Here is a 20,152-nt window from a genome sequence, read left to right on the forward strand (position 1 = left end):
CAATAAAAATATCGTATTGTATCTTCAAAAAGAAGGCAGACTCACGTGGCGGAGTCTTATTCATTTGGCATTTTGATTGTCAATCAAGCCAACCCAGAATTCATTTATTTTCAATGACCCCCTCTCTCCATATAAACCATCCCAGACTCTGCCTTCATCATCTGAAGCCCTTCTTTGTGTGCCTCCTTGGCGTATGGTCCAGAGGGTGGCAACATGGGAATGGGCCTTCTCTGTAGTGGCTCCCCATTTGTTGCATTTATTACTTGTCTTTCAGCAGCAAGGTCACACAGAGTGTTACAATTCATAATTCAATATTAAAAAAATTAATAAAGCAGATTGGAATCGTAGAATAGGGTGGCCCCTGAAAACACACATCTCAGGTGTCAACGACCAGGGGTCAAGAGGTGTGTTCCAGTTTGTGGGAACCAGTGACGCTGTGGTCTAAACCACTGAGCCTCTTGGGCTTGCTGATCTGCAGGTTGGCGGTTCGAATCCCCATGACGGGGTGAGCTCCCATTGCTCTGTCCCAGCTCCTGCCAACCTAGCAGTTCGAAAGCACACCAGTGCAAGTAGATAAATAGGTACCACTGTGTCGGGAAGGTAAATGGCATTTTTGTGTGCTCTGGCACTTGTCACGGTGTTCTGTTGTGCCAGAAGCAGTTTAGTCATGCTGGCTACATGACTGGGAAAGTTGTCTGTGGACCAACACAGGCTCCCTCGGTCCTGAAAAGTGTGATGAGCGCCGCAACCCCATAGTCGCCTTTGACTGGACTAAACCATCCATGGGTCCTTTACACACACACCCCACTTTTTTACCTTGGTGCCAGTTGCTTTAATTCTTGCAGTTGTTTTCCATTGATTCCTTCCATTTTCACCGCTGGCCACCTTAAACTGGGGACAGCTCCAATCTGATTAGAAACTAGAAACTGAGTTGAAGTCAGTGCTCAGTGGAACCAGTCTGGGAATGCTTTCATTTATTAAAATGCTAATACAAGCAGATGTGATTGCCTAGCCTTGAAATGGAAATAGGGTTTAAAATGACCACTGGACACATCTATCCACTTTTTTTTGTCACTGCCCCTCCTCTCCAACTCAAAGTGTTTCAGACACTTTCAAACATATGATGATTTGAAAGGTGATTTCTTTCAAACATATTTAACTGCCCGGAGTCTTTAGATCTGAGTTAGCTAACATCTATTTTAATACAGGGCTGTGGTGTCGGTGTCAGTGGGGCAGACTTAAGTGGTATCTGCTGGAGGAAAACAGTGGCGAGGAAATGCGTCTTGCTCAATCCACATTATTGGATTGTGTTTACAATAAAAGTTTGTTTTGAGAGATTGGAAGCTCCAAGCCCAGGTCAGAGTTCAGTGGAATCTGGAGAACCTGCTCTGCAGCCAATGTACTTTAAACTGCCATTTATTCCAGTGGGAGAGTTCAAAACATGTAATTTACTCCTCTGTGGAAATGAATGGTACAGACCCTCCAAGTGTCCCTATTTTCCAGGGACAGTCCTGGATTTAATGATGCTGTCCCGGTTCTGATTTGATCCCAGAATGCCCCACTTTTTCTTAGGACGTCCCTATTTCCATCAGATAAATGTTGGAGGGCATGGAGTTGTACAACCCCCAAGCCAAGGAGAAAAGTAACCTTTAGAAGACATCTGAAGGCAGCCCTGTATAGCAGGCATAGGCAAACTCAGCCCTCCAGATGTTTTGGGACTACAACTCCCATCATCCCTAAGTAACAGGACCAGTGGTCAGGGGTGATGGGAATTGTAGTCTCAAAACATCTGGAGTTTGCCTATGCCTGCTGTATAGGGAAATTGTTCAATGTTTTATTATGTTTTTATATATGTTGGAAGCTACCCAGAGTGGCTGGGGCAACCCAGTCAGATGGGCAGGGAATAATAATAATAATAATAATAATAATAGAATAGGACACCCCTATTTTCAGCAGAGAAATGTTTGCACCTTGTAGGCTGGATAATGCCCACATTGTGCAAATACTTTCATCTTATTGCCCTTAGCCCAGCCAAGGTTGAGACTTGGTAGGCATTGGTATGAGAATGAAAAAGAGAAGATCTTTTAAACATACACAACAGAAGGCAAAACTCGTTAGGATGTTTTTCTCTGCATCCCTATGGACTTGACAGTGGGGTGCCTACTGCTCTTCTGTAGAGCTACAATTGTTCGCAAGTGGTGGCCTAGCCTCAGGATTAAGCTGCTTATAAGGATGTGATAGAGGGACACGGGTGGTGTTGTGGGTTAAACCACAGAGCCTAGGACTTGCCGATCAGAAGGTCGGCGGTTCGAATCCCCGTGACGGGGTGAGCTCCCGTTGCTCGGTCACTGCTCCTGCCAACCTAGCAGTTCGAAAGCATGCAGTGCAAGTAGATAAATAGGTACTGCTCCGGCGGGAAGGTAAACGGCGTTTCCGTGCACTGCTCTGGTTTGCCAGAAGTGGCTTAATCATGCTGGCCACATGACCCGGAAGTTGTACACCGGCTCCCTCGGCCAATAAAGCGAGATGAGCGCCGCCACCCCAGAGTCGGCCACGACTGGACCTAATGGTCAGGGGTCCCTTTACCTTTACCTTAAGGATGTGATGTTGCTGGAAGCTTTCCAGGCAGCCAGCAGTTAATCTATTGGAGATGTACAAATATGCTCCCTGTATTCTGCTTGTTATGGGACGCGGGTGGTGCTGTGGTCTAAACCACTGAGCCTAGGACTTGCTGATTGGAAGGTCGGCGGTTCGAATCCCTGCCACGGGGTGAGCTCCCGTTGCTCAGTCCCAGCTCCTGCCAACCTAGCAGTTCAAAAGCACGTCAAAGTGCAAGTAGATAAATAGATACCGCTCTGGCAGGAAGGTAAACGGCATTTCCATGCGCTGCTCTGGTTTCACCAGAAGCGGCTTAGTCATGCTGGGCACACGGCCCGGAAGCTGTCTGCGGACAAACGCCAGCTCCCTCGGCCAGTAAAGTGAGATGAGCACCGCAACCCCAGAGTCGTTCACAACTGGACTTAACTGTCAGGGGTCCTTTACCTTATTTTGCTTGTTGGTATGGTACATGTGCATATGCGCGATCACTGGAGAAAGGGGAGCATGGAGGAGGTGATGATAGACAGGATTAATTGCACATTCACTTCAGATGCAATCACAACCACAGCAAGTTGTGACACATCCTCACTGTCACGTCTCTAAAAATAAAACCAAAAAGATGTCATTCGTGCCAAATTGACAGTCCAAAGGCTAACGCATGAGCAACTTGCTTGACACCCAGGGGCAGGGAACAATGGATTAGCCAGCTACTGAAAATAGCAGCTTGACAGGTGTGGACGGGGAACACACCTAAGCCCAGGAATCTGACGGCGGGAGGCTCTGGTTAGATCTTCAACAGGAACTCCTTTCCCATCCAGATGTCAATTCAGTGTCAAAAGTGGGTTGGCTTGCACGAGTCTGCGGCTGAAATGAGTTTGCAGCAAGGGAAAGGAGCCCTGTCTCTTATCTGCACCTTTCGAGTTTGCAAGATACTGCAAGCCCATCCCTGATATCCACATCATGGGGCAAAGAGAGGTGTGCAAATCAAGCTGGAAGCCTCTCTGAGCTAAATAGTATATTTAGGGCTTCTTTTCAGCCGCAACTCACCAGCAGCAGCTGCTGTGGCAGACGTCCTCAGGGCTCAAACTTCTGCCTGGAGCATGGCCACCTGAGTGTGTAGAATCTGGAGCACCATGGGGACGTCTGCTGCCCAAGTACCACCCATTTGAACCCGGGTCAGGACGTAGAGCTTTGGCCACGCCAAACTGTCCCAATCTGGGGAAGGAGAGTCCACAACCTGCCGAGGGAGACCGTTCCACTGTCAAACAGCTCTTACTGTCAGAAAGTTCTTCCTGATTTTTAGTTGGAACAGACCTGAGACCTTAGGGCAAAGGATAGGCAACAAACAAATTAACTAACAACAACAACAATTATTATTTATTATTTATACCCCGCCCATCTGGCTGGGTTTCCCCAGCCACACTGGGCGGCTCCCAACAGAATATTAAAAACACGATAAAAAGTCAAACATTAAAAACTTCCTTAAACAGGGCTGCTTTAAAATGTCTTCTAAAAGTCAGATAGTTGTTTATTTCCTTGACATCGGATGGGAGGACGTTCCACAGGGCGGGCGCCACCACCGAGAAGGCCCTCTGCCTGGTTCCCTGTAACCTCACTTCTCACAGTGACATAGCTGTCAACCTTCCCTTATTTCACGGGAAATTCCCTTATTCCAGCGCATAGCTGTCAACCTTCCCCTTTTTTGCGGGAAATTCCCTTATTCCAGCACTGTTTCCCGCTGCTTCTCGCTGCTATCCCGGATTGTTAGATATCCCGTAAACTATCCCCGGGACAGGTGAGGCTGCTGATCCCTTATTTTCGAGGTTGCTGATCCCTTATTTTCAAATCTGAAAGTTGACAGCTATTCACAGTGAGGGAACTGCCAGAAGGCCCTCAGAGCTGGACCTCAGTGTCTGGGGTGGACGATGGGGGTGGAGATGCTTCCTCAGGTATAACAAACATGTCTACTCAATAAGGTGAGTCTTATTGAATTATGTGGGTAAGCTTCCAGGATATGTGGGTTTAGGATTGCAACCTAACTCCACTTACCTGGGAGTAATGCCCAGCAGGACTTTTTTCTGAGCAGATATCCTTAGGATTCTGGAACGAACAAACTAACACAAGTGGGGGGAGGGGGAGTCCCTGGTGTATTTCATTCTGCCCCACTGTGAAGATATAGGTCTCTCATCCTGAGCTGCGGCTATTCACAGCGATTGCTTCGAAGAACAGACACGCTCAACCAGATGCTCTTACAATTGACACATTGGCCATGGTTGACGCGGTTCTGTGTGCTGTTGAAATTATTATAGCTTGAGCAACAATTTACATATACAAATAACGTTGCACAGACGTGAACAGCTGTTGGTGGGGAAATGCCCTTTATCCCATGGTAATCCCACATCCTGGAGATTAACTCAACATGCTCATGTTATTCACACTCAAATTTTCTCCGTTGGGGATTTGGAGCCTGTGACATCTTTTCCCTGTCGTTATTAGCTTCAGTCTCCAAAATAAGCCCTGCGCATTTTATATATTTGGTAATTTGCAAGCGTGACATTGTTAAGTGCTTGGGCAATGAAAGGGGGTTTAAGTCAATAAGACTTTAATGAGAAATGTACCCAGATTTAGGAGGTGAAAGTCTGCATGCATTTGCCAAAAGATTTGTATAACAGATCTGGGTATCTGTTGACATATTATGAGAAAGGACTAGTGGCTTGAAGGATTTATCAAGCTGTGTCTCATATGCAAAGCAATGCAAAATCTTCCCCAGTTCATCATCGTCCCTCTGTGAATCAAAGCCGCCCCCATTTTGCAGATATTGAGGCACTACTAGCTTGTGACTTGGCTACTCCAGTGGGTTTGCAGCTGAGAAAAGAGAGGAATTTGGGGGGCTTATCCACAACAGAGCAAAGGGTGGTTTTGTGTGGCTTCTCTGTTGATGTCCTCATGACTCTTCCTCATCCCAGCATTGTTCTAGATCTTTCTCCCTTTAAATGTGGGTTTAAAAAAAATCTTTGGACAGTCCAAATTGGAAATACCTCACATTTAGTGGGAAAGGTCCAGGAAAACACTCAGATGGCTTCCACATGTTGTTCTGGTTCCATGGTGCACCATTTAAGCCAACAGTTTACTCATCTTCCCTTCATCTAGGCATTACCACATTTTAAGGCAGAGGTGAGTCATCTGTGGCCCTCTAGATAAGTGTTTCGAAAACTTGGGTCTCCAGTTGTTTTGGGACTACAACTCCCATCATCCCTAGCTAGCAGGACCAGTAGTCAGGGATGATGGGAACTGTGGTCCCAAAACAGCTGGAGACTCAAGTTTGGGAAACACTGCTCTAGATGTTCCTGGACTCCAACTCCCAGCAACACCAGGCAACTTGGTCAATGGTCAGGGATGATGGGAGTTGTAGTTCAAAGACATCTGGAAGGTTACAGGTTCTCTATCCCTGGCTTAAGGGATAGATTCCACCCAGTCAAAAGCCCTTGAGATGAGGAGTAGGTGGGGTTGGTGAGCAACACAAGCAGCAGCCCCTATACAGTGGTACCTCGGGTTACATACGCTTCAGGTTACATACGCTTCAGGTTACAGACTCCGCTAACCCAGAAATAGTGCTTCAGGTTAAGAACTTTGCTTCAGGATGAGAACAGAAATCGCGCGGTGGCGGTGCGGCAGCAGCGGGAGGCCCCATTAGCTAAAATGGTGCTTCAGGTTAAGAACAGTTTCAGGTTAAGAACGGACCTCCGGAACAAATTAAGTACTTAACCCGAGGTACCACTGTTCTGCTTAGAGTTTGTTTTATTAAGAAAAGTGGGGTACCATTTTTAAGATTAATTATAAATTTTTCCCATTCCTTATTAAAATTTTGGTCTTACCCATGTGGTGGTGGCCCAAAGGGCCAGAATAAATGTGATAATGTGTACCCCTGTAAATCCCTTTCCATGATAATTTTTTATTAATATTATACATATATACATATATACATATATACATATATACATATACAAAATCCATTACATAACTTACACATAATATATATACACTCCATAGATCATAAGTATAATACACAGTTATTTTAGGCTTTGCCGAGCCTTGGACTTCCCTCCACTCCTTTGGTAAGTCTCAAATAGGTTCTATAGTCACATATTTTATCTCTTTTACATAGTAACCCCTTACTGTTAGAGTTATTCCAACCCCGCCAGTGTCATCTAAAATTTGGTTCCAATATACATCCAATATTTAATCCAGCATTTTTAAACAACTTATGGCTGAAATCGTGAACGTTGTTAATAGGGAGTAAGTTCCGTGGAACTGAATGGACCTGGGTAAAGGTGTATAGGATTGCACCGTTAATAACTAAATAAAACAGATTAAAAACCCGAACTCTTGGTCTTGTCTGGAAGCTGTGGGAGAAAGATGGAGGTAGGCAGGCCCCAGGTAAGAGGGATTCCTTTCTCTTTGTCTCCAGGTGCGGAGGGAAAGAGTAACAGGGTTTGTAAGTGAGTTACTTTGTTGGATGTTGGTTAGTCCATTCATCCATTTCTAAAATAGGCAACGGATACTGCTAAAACAGGAAATTTATAAAGATAGAGAACTCCTCAGCTAATGGTAAAGCAGATAGCAGGGTCCCTTCTACTCTACAATTCTATGAGTCTATGAGTCTGTTATAGAATAGGACATCCCTATTTTCATCAGAGAAATGTTGGAGGGTATGCAGTTGGTTGAGTCACCCATGTAAAAACAGTGACTGGGTTATTAAAAGCAAAATCCTACTCAAAAGTAAGTCCAGACCCCACTGAATTAAATGGGGCTTACTCCAAAGGCTATGTGTATTGACTATCACCCAAGTGATAGTCAAAAATACCACTGAGTTTTTAAAATCATCTATCTATATCTGTCTATCTATCTATCTATCATCTATCTATCTATCTATCTATCTATCTATCTATCTATCTATCTATCATCTATTTTCTATCTATCTATATCTATCTATCATCTATATATCTATCTATATCTCTATAGCAGGGATAGCAGGCTTGTTGGTTACTGAATGTCTGATGTAGATTTTCAGTTTCGTTGTTCTGTATGGGACAATGACAATAAAGATTATTGTATTGTATCGTATCGCATTAAAAATATAAGAAAATAACTAAAACATTCTGGGGTCAATCCACCCAGTGTTAAGGGCTGCTACATTTTATTGGTTTAAATGGGAAAATTAAGCATGTGGCAAAATCTTTTCCACCAAAATCAACAGAACACCAGTGGTGTCCCAGGCCTGTTGGTGAGTTGGCCATAAATGAGTTGGGAACTTGGGAAGCTGAGAGAGGCGACTGATCCATGCAGCTCAGAATTGTCTACAGAACTGGGCCGTGGGCAACATATAAATCTTTTGAACAATAAGAGTAGCTTTCATACACATATACATGGTGGCAATTTCCTCAGGAGTTCCAGAACTTTGGCCTGCTGCCAGCCCCACTGATTAACTGGGGGAAGAATTTTGATTTGCAACGAGAGCTTAGCTGATTAGCTGCCCCACTTAATCGATTCAAGCTTTGTCGGTGGGCCTCAGATTAAGAAATGTGGCATGGCATGATCTCTAGGCCCTTCCCGCAAGCCTGATTCCTGCTGTCTAAGTGTGACAGCAAAGGGAACCTGCACTGATCCTTCACCTGTCTTTGCCAATCCACCCTGTGGACAGCAGCAGCTGGACAAGGAGAAAGGGAAGAGCTCGCTGAGGGCACAATCTGGCAACAGCCGAGCACTCTGAGAGCCCATTGATTTAGAAAAAGGGAGAATTAACAGCTCGGCCCCATGTGGTTTTCATCCCTAGGTATGTCCCGTTGCGTTCAGTAGACCTTACTCCCAAGTAACGCTGCAGGGAATTGAGTCGGGGCCTTGAGGTCTGGTCTACACATGGCAAAGCAGAATGAGGTAGCAGCACACCCTCCAACATTTCTGTGCTGAAAATAGAAACACTGTACAGTGGTACCTCGGGTTAAGAACTTAATTCGTTCTGGAGGTCCGTTCTTAACCCGAGGTACCATTTTAGCTAATGGGGCCTCCCACTGCCGCCACGCGATTTCTGTTCTCATCCTGAGGTACTTAACCCGAGGTACTATTTCTGGGTTAGTGGAGTCTGTAACCTGAAGCGTCTGTAACCTGAAGCGCCTGTAACCCGAGGTACCACTGTATTCCATTATTATTATTATTATTTATTATCGCCAGTGCTTTTTTCTTCTTCCAGGGGTTACTCAAGGGCATGCAGTACTGGCACTTTCTTTTTTTAAAAAATTACTTTTTAAATCGTTGTTAAAAAGTGTGGCACTTACTGTAACAACTTCATGGTGAGCACTGGCACCTATTTTTCTAGAAAAAAACTCTTCTTCTTCTTTCTCCTCCTCCTCCTCCTGTTGTACCACCCTGCCCATCTGACTGGATTGCCTCAGCCATTCTGGGCTGCTTCCAACATATATAAAAACATAATAAAGCATTAAACTTTTTTTTTTTAAAAAACCTTCCTTATACAGGGCTGCCTTCAGAGGTCTTCTAATGGCTGTATAGTTACTCATCTCCTTGGCTCATTGGTGGCATAGCTCCATGCCCTCCAACATTTCTCCAATGAAAATATGGACGTCCTAGAGAAAAGTGGGGCATATCAGGATCAAATCAGAAACCAGGACAGCTTCTGTAAATCCAGAACTGTCCCTGGAAAATAGGGACACTTGGATGGTCTGAGCATGTTGACATGTGAGAATGGACCGCTGGCTTCCAGCTTGCATCAGCCTCAGCCAACATGGTCAGGGATGATGGCAGTTGTAGTCCAACAAGATCTGGAGGGACACAGATTTGAAAGTGAGGCTTCGTACCTTCAAAGCAACAGATATACAGGAGAGTAAATTTCAGTAAGGTTGGCTGTCTTGCAGCCATGGTAAGGAGAAGGACACTCGCTGAAATTCTTCTTCTTTTTGCTATGGAAAGCATTAAGCACCCTGTCTTCTGGCCAGTTTCCCCATCACGAGCTCAGCAGCAGGACCATGTGTAAGTGGCCCCTCCTTCTTGACATTGCCAGAGCTTGTGGTGCTGTGGTCTAAATCACCGAGCCTCTTGGGCTTGCTGATCAGAAGGTCAGTGGTTCAAATCCATGTGATGGGTGAGCTCCCGTTGCTCTCTCCCACCTCCTGCCAATCTAGCAGTTCAAAAGCATACCAGTGCAAGTAGATAAATAGGTACCACTGTGGTGGGAAGGTAAATGGCATTTCCATGCACTCTGGCACTCGTCACAGTCCTTCGTGCACCAGAAGCGGTTTAGTCATGCTGGCCACATGACCTGGTAAGCTGTCTGTGGACAAACGCTGGCTCCCTCAGCCCGAAAAGCGAGATGAGCACTGTACCCCATAATCCTTACCTTTTCTTTTACCTTTACTAACTTGGCAAGGGCTGGTGCTCATTGGTAGAGCATCTGCCTTGCATACAGAAGTTTCCAGGTTCAATCCCTGGTTTCTGCAAGTAGAGTTGTAAAAGGTTTCCTGTCTGAAACCCTGGTACACGAATGGCGTGGCTCCCGAACAAATTGGCTTCCGAACACTGCAAAGTAGGTGTTCCGGTTTGCGAAGATTTTTCGGAGGCCGAACGTCCGACACTGCTTCCACAGCTTTTGATCAAGTGCAGGAAGCTGCCGCAGCCAATTGGAAGCTGTGCCTTGGTTTGCAAACGGTTTCAGAAGTTGAACCAACTCCTGGAACGGATTAAGTTCGAGAACCAAGGTACGACTGTACAGTCATACCTCATGTCACGTCCGCTTCATGTTACGTTCTTTCAGGTTACGTCCCGCGGTGACCTGGAAGTACCGGAGAGGGTTACTTCCGGGTTTCGCCACTCGCGCATGCACAGAAACACAAAATGGTGTCACGCGCATGCGCAGAAGCGGCGAATCACAACCCACGTGTGCGCAGATGCGCCGCTGCGGGTTGTGTACTTTTCATGTTGTGAACGGGCCTCCGGAACGGATCCTGTTTGCAGCCAGAGGTACCACTATATTACATACGCTTCAGGTTGCAGATGCTTCAGGTTACAGACTCCGCTAACCCAGAAATATTACCTTGGGTTAAGAACTTTGCTTCAGGATGAAAACAGAAATCGTGCAGTGGCGGCATGGCAGCAGCAGGAGGCCCAATTAGCCAAAGTGGTGCTTCAGGTTAAGAACAGTTTCAGGTTAGGAACAGACCTCCAGAACGAATTAAGTTCTTAACCTGAGGTACCACTGTATACAGTAAAGAGCGAGATGGACCAGTAGTTGGACTCAGTTTTAAGCAGCTTCCCAATGCGGAATTGTGACACAAGTAGTCCCTTTGGGAAGGCAGTAGGGGAACAGGCGGGTGAGCGAGGGAAGGGGGGTTTGGGATCTCCTTACAACCGACGCTTTGTTAAGAGCCGTTTCGAGTGGAATTAAAACTGATGCCTTGTTTGAGCTCTGTCGCTACTGTACAGAAGGCAAAAGCATGCTTTGCTTTCCTCCCTGATCTTGTGCAAAACCAAGGAGGTCAAATTCCAGAAGTTCCCTGGGCCTCGTGTGTCACAAAAGTCAGAGAAATCCTGTGCTGAAATCAGGGGCTTATTTCAACCTTTCCAGCACTTGCTCTCCACACAAAAGGGATTTATGGCAGCAGATGATTATGGATTTTTGTCCTTTCTAATAGGCAAAACTATCCAGGACTTCCACCTCGTTTTGTGAAAAGAAAAGAAAAGAAAAGAAAAGAAAAGAAAAGAAAAGAAAAGAAAAGAAAAGAGAAAAGAAATTCTCTAGGGCTTTGGATATTCAATACACTCATCGTTTCGCCCAGCAAATGAAGAAGCAGATGACAGGACAACTAAGGTTTCCTTTTTTTAAAAAGGCAATTTCTACCACCCTCACTCCATGATGGGAAAGTATAGAAACTGGAGAACTGGAAAGATTAACAGCAAAACTAATGATGAGTGTTTTATAGAATGGATGCCTTTTTTCAGGCTATTTAAATAAATATTATAGTATGATGAACATGCGAGCAGGATTTGAGAAGTAATTAGATTATAATTTTGTAATATTGCAATATTTAATAGGATATTATATAATAGGTTTCAGCAGAACGGGAGGAACAACAACTCCATGGAAAGCGTGGTGGGACGTCGATAAAAACAAGAGAAAAGATGAAATTGTGTTTTGACTGTATATGTTTAAAATGTTGAAACTTAGTAGAATATAATTGAAAAAAGGGAAAGTATAAAAACTGGGACTGCAAGGTTGAACTGAATAGTCTACTTGCAGTGGAACTCTACATGGCTATCCATAAGTAAGTTTCGCTGAATTCAAGTAATCTTTCTCCTTGGTAGAAGATCCAAGTATAGAATAACAGGCTTACTCAGAAGTAAGTCCTATTGAATGAAATGGGGCTTGCTGCCCAGGAAGTGGGGATAGGTTTGCAGTCTTAATTAATTATGGACTACTAGAGAATAGGAAAGATTTCACATTCTTAATAATAATAATAATAATAATAATAATATAATAATAATAATAATAATAATAATAATAATAATAATTACCTTGCCCATCTAGCTGGGTTTCCCTAGCCCCTCTGATTTTAAATTATATTTTAAATGATTTTCATTATTTGATAAACTATGGAAGTCTGTTTTTACTTCAACTCTAGTTGTTTGTTCATGCGTAAATCTCAAATATATTACGAAACTTTGCACAAGTGCTGTTTGTCCCTGGCTGAAGTATAAAGAATACACTGACTAATTCAAAATGCTGGAGATGTGGACTGGATTATGCTGATTTTAAACATACATTGTGAGACTCATTGCAAATTAAGAAACATCAGATAAATGTAATTGAATATGGTAAGATCATCACAGAACATTTTATCATATTGGGTAACACAAGATTGCGTAGATACAGCAAATATGCAATTAGTTGGTAATAAGTTCTTATCAGCCAGAATCTTAGCAGCCTCTAAAATGGAAACCTGTTAGCGTTCCTTCTGTGACAGAACAGCTTAATAAAATACAGTATATGGCTAAAGCAGTAAATTAACAATGTATGTCTGACTAGGATTTGTATCACAATGCTAAATGTACTCACTAGGGAGTAACATGGTGGCATTACTTCTGAGCAAACATACACAGCACTGCCTTTTTAATCTACATTGGAAAAAAATGTATGTCAAATGGGGTTCTTTTGTTGAAGTTTTGAATAGCTCGTCTTAAGCGACACAGGGATCTATTTCAATATTTCCACGAATGTTATTGCGTCTGTTTGGCATATTTTTCCTTATTGTTTGCTGAATGTACATATGCCTTGTGTTTAATGTATTTTAAAATATTAAAATATTTAAAGAAGTACTATAAACAAATGAACAGCTGCATGAGAAACCAAGAATTTAGCGGGAAGTCCTTCCAAAAGTGGCGGTTCTGTCCAAAAGGTAATTTTAAGGATATCCCATGTGCCACTTTATGTGCGTTAAATTGTATGCGACCCCCTCATCACCTAGTATTTTTTTTAACTATGTTTACTTAATGTTCTTTCTTATACATGGAGATAGCAACCGTAAAGGTTTTTTCCCATAGTTCTGCCTTGACTTCCCACAAGGGGGCATGTTTATAAGAATCCTTGCTTTTGAATTATGGTGCTGGAGGAGACTCCTGAGAATCCCATGGACTGCAAGAAGATCAAACCTATCCATTCTTAAGGAAATCAGCCCTGAGTGCTCACTGGAAGGACAGATCCTGAAGCTGAGGCTCCAGTACTTTGGCCACCTCATGAGAAGAGAAGACTCTCTGGAAAAGACCCTGATGTTGGGAAAGATGGAGGGCACAAGGAGAAGGGGACGACAGAGGATGAGATGGTTGGATGGTGTTCTCGAAGCTACCAGCATGAGTTTGACCAAACTGCGGGAGGCAGTGGAAGACAGAAGTGCCTGGCGTGCTCTGGTCCATGGGGTCACGAAGAGGCGGACACGACTAAACGACTAAACAACAACAACAACAAATCCTTGGAAGGCTGACTGGGTATTATGCATCTTGGAACGATAATTTCTCCCTGACACTTAATTTAATATGGTCATTCTAAATTCTCTCAAATCCTGGATCTGAATGATTTGGGGATATTGAATACCTGCTCTAGGCTGGGAGAATTGTCCCCCTTTTTTAACTCTTTCCACATTCAGTGGTTAGAATGTTGGACTACGAACCTGGTGGGGCTAAGGTTCAAATCCTCACTCATTCATGAAGCTCACTTAATAACTGCACCATTTGCTCTTAGCCTAACCTACCTCACAGGACGCGGGTGGCGTTGTGGGTTAAACTGCAGAGCCTAGGACTTAACGATCAGAAGGTCGGCGGTTCGAATCCCTGCAACGGGGTGAGCTCCCGTTGCTCGATCCCAGCTCCTGCCAACCTAGCAGCTCGAAAGCACGTCAAAGTGCAAGTAGATAAATAGGTACCACTCTGGCGGGAAGGTAAACAGCGTTTCTGTGCACTGCTCTGATTCGCCAACAGCAGGTTGGTCATGCTGGCCACATGACCCGGAAGCTGTACTGTATTGGCTCCCTCGGCCAATAAAGCGAGATGAGCGCTGCAGCCCCAGAGTTGGCTACGACTGGACCTAATGGTCAGGGGTCCCTTTACCTTCACCTAACCTACCTCACAGGAGTAGGTTTTCAAAAGCCGAATGTCCAGCGTGGCTTCCGATTGGCTGCAGGAAGCTCCTGCAGCCAATCGCAAGCCGCAGTTTCAAATGGTTCCGGGAGTCGAGCGGACATTCTGTTTGAGGACCAAGATACGACTGTACAGTGTTTGCCCAGTAGTGGGCGAGAGTGGAGCTGCGTGAAGGATTATCCTAAGGTGGTATATAATACTTCAAGCATCCAATCAACTGGGCTCTCATCCCTGAAAGCTGATGCCACAATAACAGTGCCGTGAGACAAACTCCCCGATATGGAAGTTCAGTATAATATTGCAACCTAATACTTTTAATCTTTAAGGTGCCACAGTTCTCTGTTGTGTTTGCTGCGATAGATTAACACAGCTTCCCCTCTGGAATTTGAAGCCATTTTCCAGCAAGCATTGGATGAAAACAAAACAAAACACCAAAGGCCACCAGGGAGGTTTCTTATGACCTCCAACATTTCTCTGATTAAAATAGGGACATCCTATTCCATTTAACAACAACAACAACAACTTTATCGTTTATACCCCACCCATCTGACAGGGTTGCCCCAGCCACTCTGGGCAGATTCCTACATATACTGTATAAAACATAATAAAATGTTAAACATTTTTTTTGGGGGGGGATCCTTATTCAGGGCTGCTTTCAGATGTCTTCCAAAGGTTGTACAGTTAACTTATCTCATTGGCTCTGGGGTTGCATAACTCCACACCCTCCAACATTTCTCCGATGGAAATAGGGATGTCCTAAGGAAAAGCGGGACATTCCAGGATCAAATCAGAAACTGGGACAGCTTCTGTAAATCTGGAACTGTCCCTGGAAAATAAGGACACTTGGAGGGTCTGGTATTAATTATTATTATTATTATTATTATTATTATTATTATTATTATTATTATTATTTGGTTTTTTAAACAAGAATAATGGTATACCAATAAGTATACCAAGGTTTCTCATGTCATTTGTGCATCACAAAAATAGCATAATAAATGTGGAAAAATATCTACAACGTATGTTTCGTTATCAGTGATCAATGTCTAAGCTCTTGGTTCATGGTTTAAACAATTAGGAAGAAGATGTGGGAAGGGGGGGGGGAAGAAGGGGAGGGGGGAATGGCCAGTGGGGTGGTGTCAGGTGGTTAACGGCACATTGCTTTGAGATTCCAGATAGGGGAACTGTTATGTACTGAGTTGAATAGGATCCAAAAAGCAGCAGTCTGATTGGTCCTAGAACAATAGGATTCAGAATGCAGCAGTCTGATTGGTCCGCAGGAGCCACCCAATCCAGCTCCAGGTGGAAGTGAATCCGCAACCTGATTGGCCTACAGGAGAATCCCAGAATTAGCCAATCACATGTGACCCACTGTGTAAATAATGTATATAAAGCAGATATTTTGGGGGAACTTTCATTCCTCACTACTATGAGCTGAATAAAGAGCATGAAATCCACACTCGACTCTGAGTATATTTCAGGAATGCTTCACACTGAATTCCTCAGGGTGTGGATAGTGGATTACAGCCCAAACAGGCAAGTTAGCCCATGACTCAAACCCCACAGAAAGTAAATTCCGTAACTGAATCAACAGCCTGATAGAGATAGCTTCCAATTTTTCAACCGGCCCCAGTAGCTGTGCCTTTTCCTGCAGTTTTGATGTACAGACAAGAACAACGATAATGCTTGTTTCCTTGCCCTAAAAAGCTTCTGTTGTTGCTTTATGCACGTCAAGTTGCCGCTAAAGACGTAAAAGCATTTTCCACAACAGCATTTTCTCGACGCCTTGGCCTGGACGGAGCTCTCTTGTCCCGACTGTTGTATATTTGTTTAATGATACTCTCTAACATGGATCACTGCCTTGCCGTGGCGAAGGGGCTTGAAGAACTCAAAGAAGCTATGAACTATGCCGAGCAGGGCACCCAAGATGAACAGGTCATAGTGGAGAGTTTTGACCAAACGTGATCCACCTGGAGGAGGAACCGGCAAGCCACTCCAGTATCCCTGCCAAGAAAACTCCATGGACAAAGACAACAGGCATATAAAAGTTATGACGCTGGAAGATGAGCCCCTCAGGTCGGAAGGCGTCCAACATGCTACTGGGGAAGAGCGGAGGACAAGTACAAGTAGATCCAGAGCTGATGAAGCGGCTGGGCTAAAGCCAAAAGGATGTTCAGTTGCGGATATGCCTGGAAGCGAAAGGAAAGTCCAATGCTGTAAAGAAAAATATTGCATAGGAACCTGGAATGTAAGAACCATGAACCTGGGTAAGTTGGATGTGGTCAAAAATGAGATGGCAAGAATAAATATTGACATCCTGGGCATCAGTGAACTAAAATGGACGGGAATGGGCGAATTCAGTTCGGATGACCATCATATCTACTACTGTGGGCAAGAAACCCGCAAAAGAAATGGAGTGGCCCTCATAGTCAACAAAAGAGTGGCGAAAGCAGTACTGGGATGCAATCTCAAAAATGATAGAATGATCTCGATACGAATCCAAGGCAGACCTTTTAACATAACAGTAATCCAAGTTTATGCACCAACTACTGGTGCTGAAGAAACTGAAATTGACCAATTCTATGAGGACTTACAACACCTTATAGAAGTGACACCAAAGAAGGATGTTCTTCTCATTATAGGGGATTTGAATGCTAAAGTAGGGAATCAAGAGATAAAAGGAACAACGGGCAAGTTTGGCCTTGGAGAGCAAAATGAAGCAGGGCAAAGGCTAATAGAGTTCTGTCAAGAGAACAAGCTGGTCATCACAAACACGCTTTTCCAACAACACAAGAGACGACTCTACACGTGGACATCACCAGATGGGCAGCATCGAAATCAGATTGATTATATTCTCTGCAGCCAAAGATGGAGAAGCTCAATACAGTCAGCAAAAACAAGACCTGGAGCTGACTGTGGCTCAGATCATCAGCTTCTTATAGCAAAATTCAAGCTTAAACTGAAGAAAGTAGGAAAAACCACTGGGCCAGTAAGATACAATCTAAATCAAATCCCTTATGAATACACAGTGGAAGTGAGGAACAGGTTTAAGGATTTAGATTTGCTAGACAGAGTGCCTGAAGAACTATGGATGGAGGCTCGCAACATTATACAGGAGGCAGCAACGAAAACCATCCCAATGAAAAGGAAATGCAAGAAAGCAAAGTGGCTGTCCAATGAGGCCTTACAAATAGCGGGGGAGAGAAGGCAAGCAAAATGCGAGGGAGATAGAGAAAGATACAGGAAATTGAATGCAGATTTCCAAAAAATAGCAAGGAGAGACAAGAAGGCCTACTTAAACGAGCAATGCAAAGAAATAGAGCAAAACAACAGAATGGGAAGAACCAGAGATCTGTTCAAGAAAATTGGAGATATGAAAGGAACATTTCGTTCAAAGATTGCCATAATAAAGGACAAAAGTGGTAAGGACCTAACAGAAGCAGAAGACATCAAGAAGAGGTGGCAAGAATACACAGAGGAATTATACCAGAAAGATATGGATGTATCGTACACCCCAGGTAGTGGGGTTGCTGAGCTTGAGCCAGACATCCTGGAGAGTGAAGTCAAATGGGCCTTAGAAAACACTGCAAATAACAAGGCCAGTGGAAGTGATGGTATTCCAGCTGAACTATTTAAAATTTTAAAAGATGATGCTGTTAAGGTGCTACACTCAATATGCCAGCAAGTTTGGAAAACTCAGCAGTGGCCAGAGGATTGGAGAAGATCAGTCTACATCCCAATCCCAAAGAAGGGCAGTGCTAAAGAATGCTCCAACTACCGCACAATTGCACTCATTTCACACGCTAGCAAGGTTATGCTGAAAATTCTACAAGGAAGGCTCAAGCAGTATGTGGACCGAGAACTCCCAGAAGTGCAAGCTGGATTTAGAAGAGGCAGAGGAACCAGAGACCAAATTGCAAACATGCGCTGGATTATGGAGAAAGCTAGAGAGTTCCAGAAAGACATCTACTTCTGCTTCATTGACTATGCAAAAGCCTTTGACTGTGTCGACCACAGCAAACTATGGCAAGTTCTTAAAGAAATGGGAGTGCCTGATCACCTCATCTGTCTCCTGAGAAATCTCTATGTGGGACAAGAAGCTACAGTTAGAACTGGACATGGAACAACTGATTGGTTCAAAATTGGGAAAGGAGTACGACAAGGCTGTATATTGTCTCCCTGGTTATTTAACTTATATGCAGAATTCATCATGCGAAAGGCTGGGCTGGATGAATCCCTAGCCGGAATTAAGATTGCTGGAAGAAATATCAACAACCTCAGATATGCAGATGACACAACCTTGATGGCAGAAAGTGAGGAGGAATTAAAGAACCTTTTATTGAGGGTGAAAGAGGCGAGCGCAAAATATGGTCTGAAGCTCAACATCAAAAAAACGAAGATCATGGCCACTGGTCCCATCACCTCCTGGCAAATAGAAGGGGAAGAAATGGAGGCAGTGAGAGATTTTACTTTCTTGGGCTCCATGATCACTGCAGATGGTGACAGCAGCCATGAAATTAAGAGACGCCTGCTTCTTGGGAGGAAAGCAATGACCAACCTAGACAGCATCTTAAAAAGTAGAGACATCACCTTGCCAACAAAGGTCCGTATAGTTAAAGCTATGGTTTTCCCAGTAGTGATGTATGGAAGTGAGAGCTGGACCATAAAGAAGGCTGATCGCCGAAGAATTGATGCTTTTGAATTATGGTGCTGGAGGAGACTCTTGAGAGTCCCATGGACTGCAAGAAGATCAAACCTCTCCATTCTGAAGGAAATCAGCCCTGAGTGCTCACTGGAAGGACAGATCGTGAAGCTGAGGCTCCAATACTTTGGCCACCTCATGAGAAGAGAAGACTCCCTGGAAAAGACCCTGATGTTGGGAAAGATGGAAGGCACAAGGAGAAGGGGACGACAGAGGACGAGATGGTTGGATAGTGTCTTCGAAGCTACAAACATGAGTCTGAACAAACTGCGGGAGGCAGTGGAAGACAGGAGTGCCTGGCGTGCTCTGGTCCATGGGGTCACGAAGAGTCGGACACGACTAAACGACTAAACAACAACAAAAACTGTGCCGTTTAACCATGGATTTTAACTGCTTTTGAGTGTCCTTTATATTCTGTAAACTGCTTAGAAGTCAGTTCAGGCATTAAATGGTATACAAGCCAATTAACAGTACTAACAAGATTGGGCCAGGCCATTTTCTTCTTCTTATCAGTTGGCAATCTGATTCTACACATGGTGCTTGGGAACATGCTCCATACACTGAAATCAGTAGGACACATTATCAGCCGTGCCAACAAGTCCAGCCCTATCGTTGGGCAGGATGGGATAGCTTGCCTTAGACATCAAATTTTGGTGGAGTTGTTAAAGGGTAGAGAGATACATTTTTTATGTGCTGTAAGGGGCTCAGAGTATACCGTTGTCCAGATGAGCAGGATATAAATAAAACAACAACAACAAAATAATAATAATAATAATAATAATAATAATGAAGAAGAAGAAGAAGAAGAAGAAGAAGAAGAAGAAGAAGTAGTTTAGTGTATTTTTTACCACTAACAATGGGTGAGAGGGGACTTTTTTTTGGACTGAGGCAGAAAAATGTCTTGGGCTCATTCTGTACAATCACTTAAGTCCCAAATGATGTAGTCAGTAATCTGAAGGAGCGTCTCCACCCCCATCATTCTATCCGGACACTGAGGTCCAGCACCAAGGGCCTTCTGGCAGTTCCCTCACTGCGAGAAGCCAAGTTACAGGGAACCAGGCAGAGGGCCTTCTCGGTAGTGGCGCCCTCCCTGTGGAACGCCCTCCCACCAGATGTCAAAGAGAACAACAACTACCAGATTTTAGAAGACATCTGAAG

General features: G+C 44.1%; 1 long non-coding RNA gene across 1 annotated transcript in view; it reads left to right on the forward strand.

Moving 5' to 3' along the window:
• LOC310755762 overlaps positions 1–20,152 on the forward strand; it is a 1,619,227-nt gene that overhangs the window by 1,204,391 nt on the left and 394,684 nt on the right. The gene's annotated exons all lie outside the window — the stretch shown is intronic.

The sequence above is a fragment of the Podarcis filfolensis genome (genome assembly GCF_964270895.1).
Source record: "Podarcis filfolensis genome assembly, chromosome: 2".
Classification (NCBI taxonomy): domain Eukaryota; kingdom Metazoa; phylum Chordata; class Lepidosauria; order Squamata; family Lacertidae; genus Podarcis; species Podarcis filfolensis.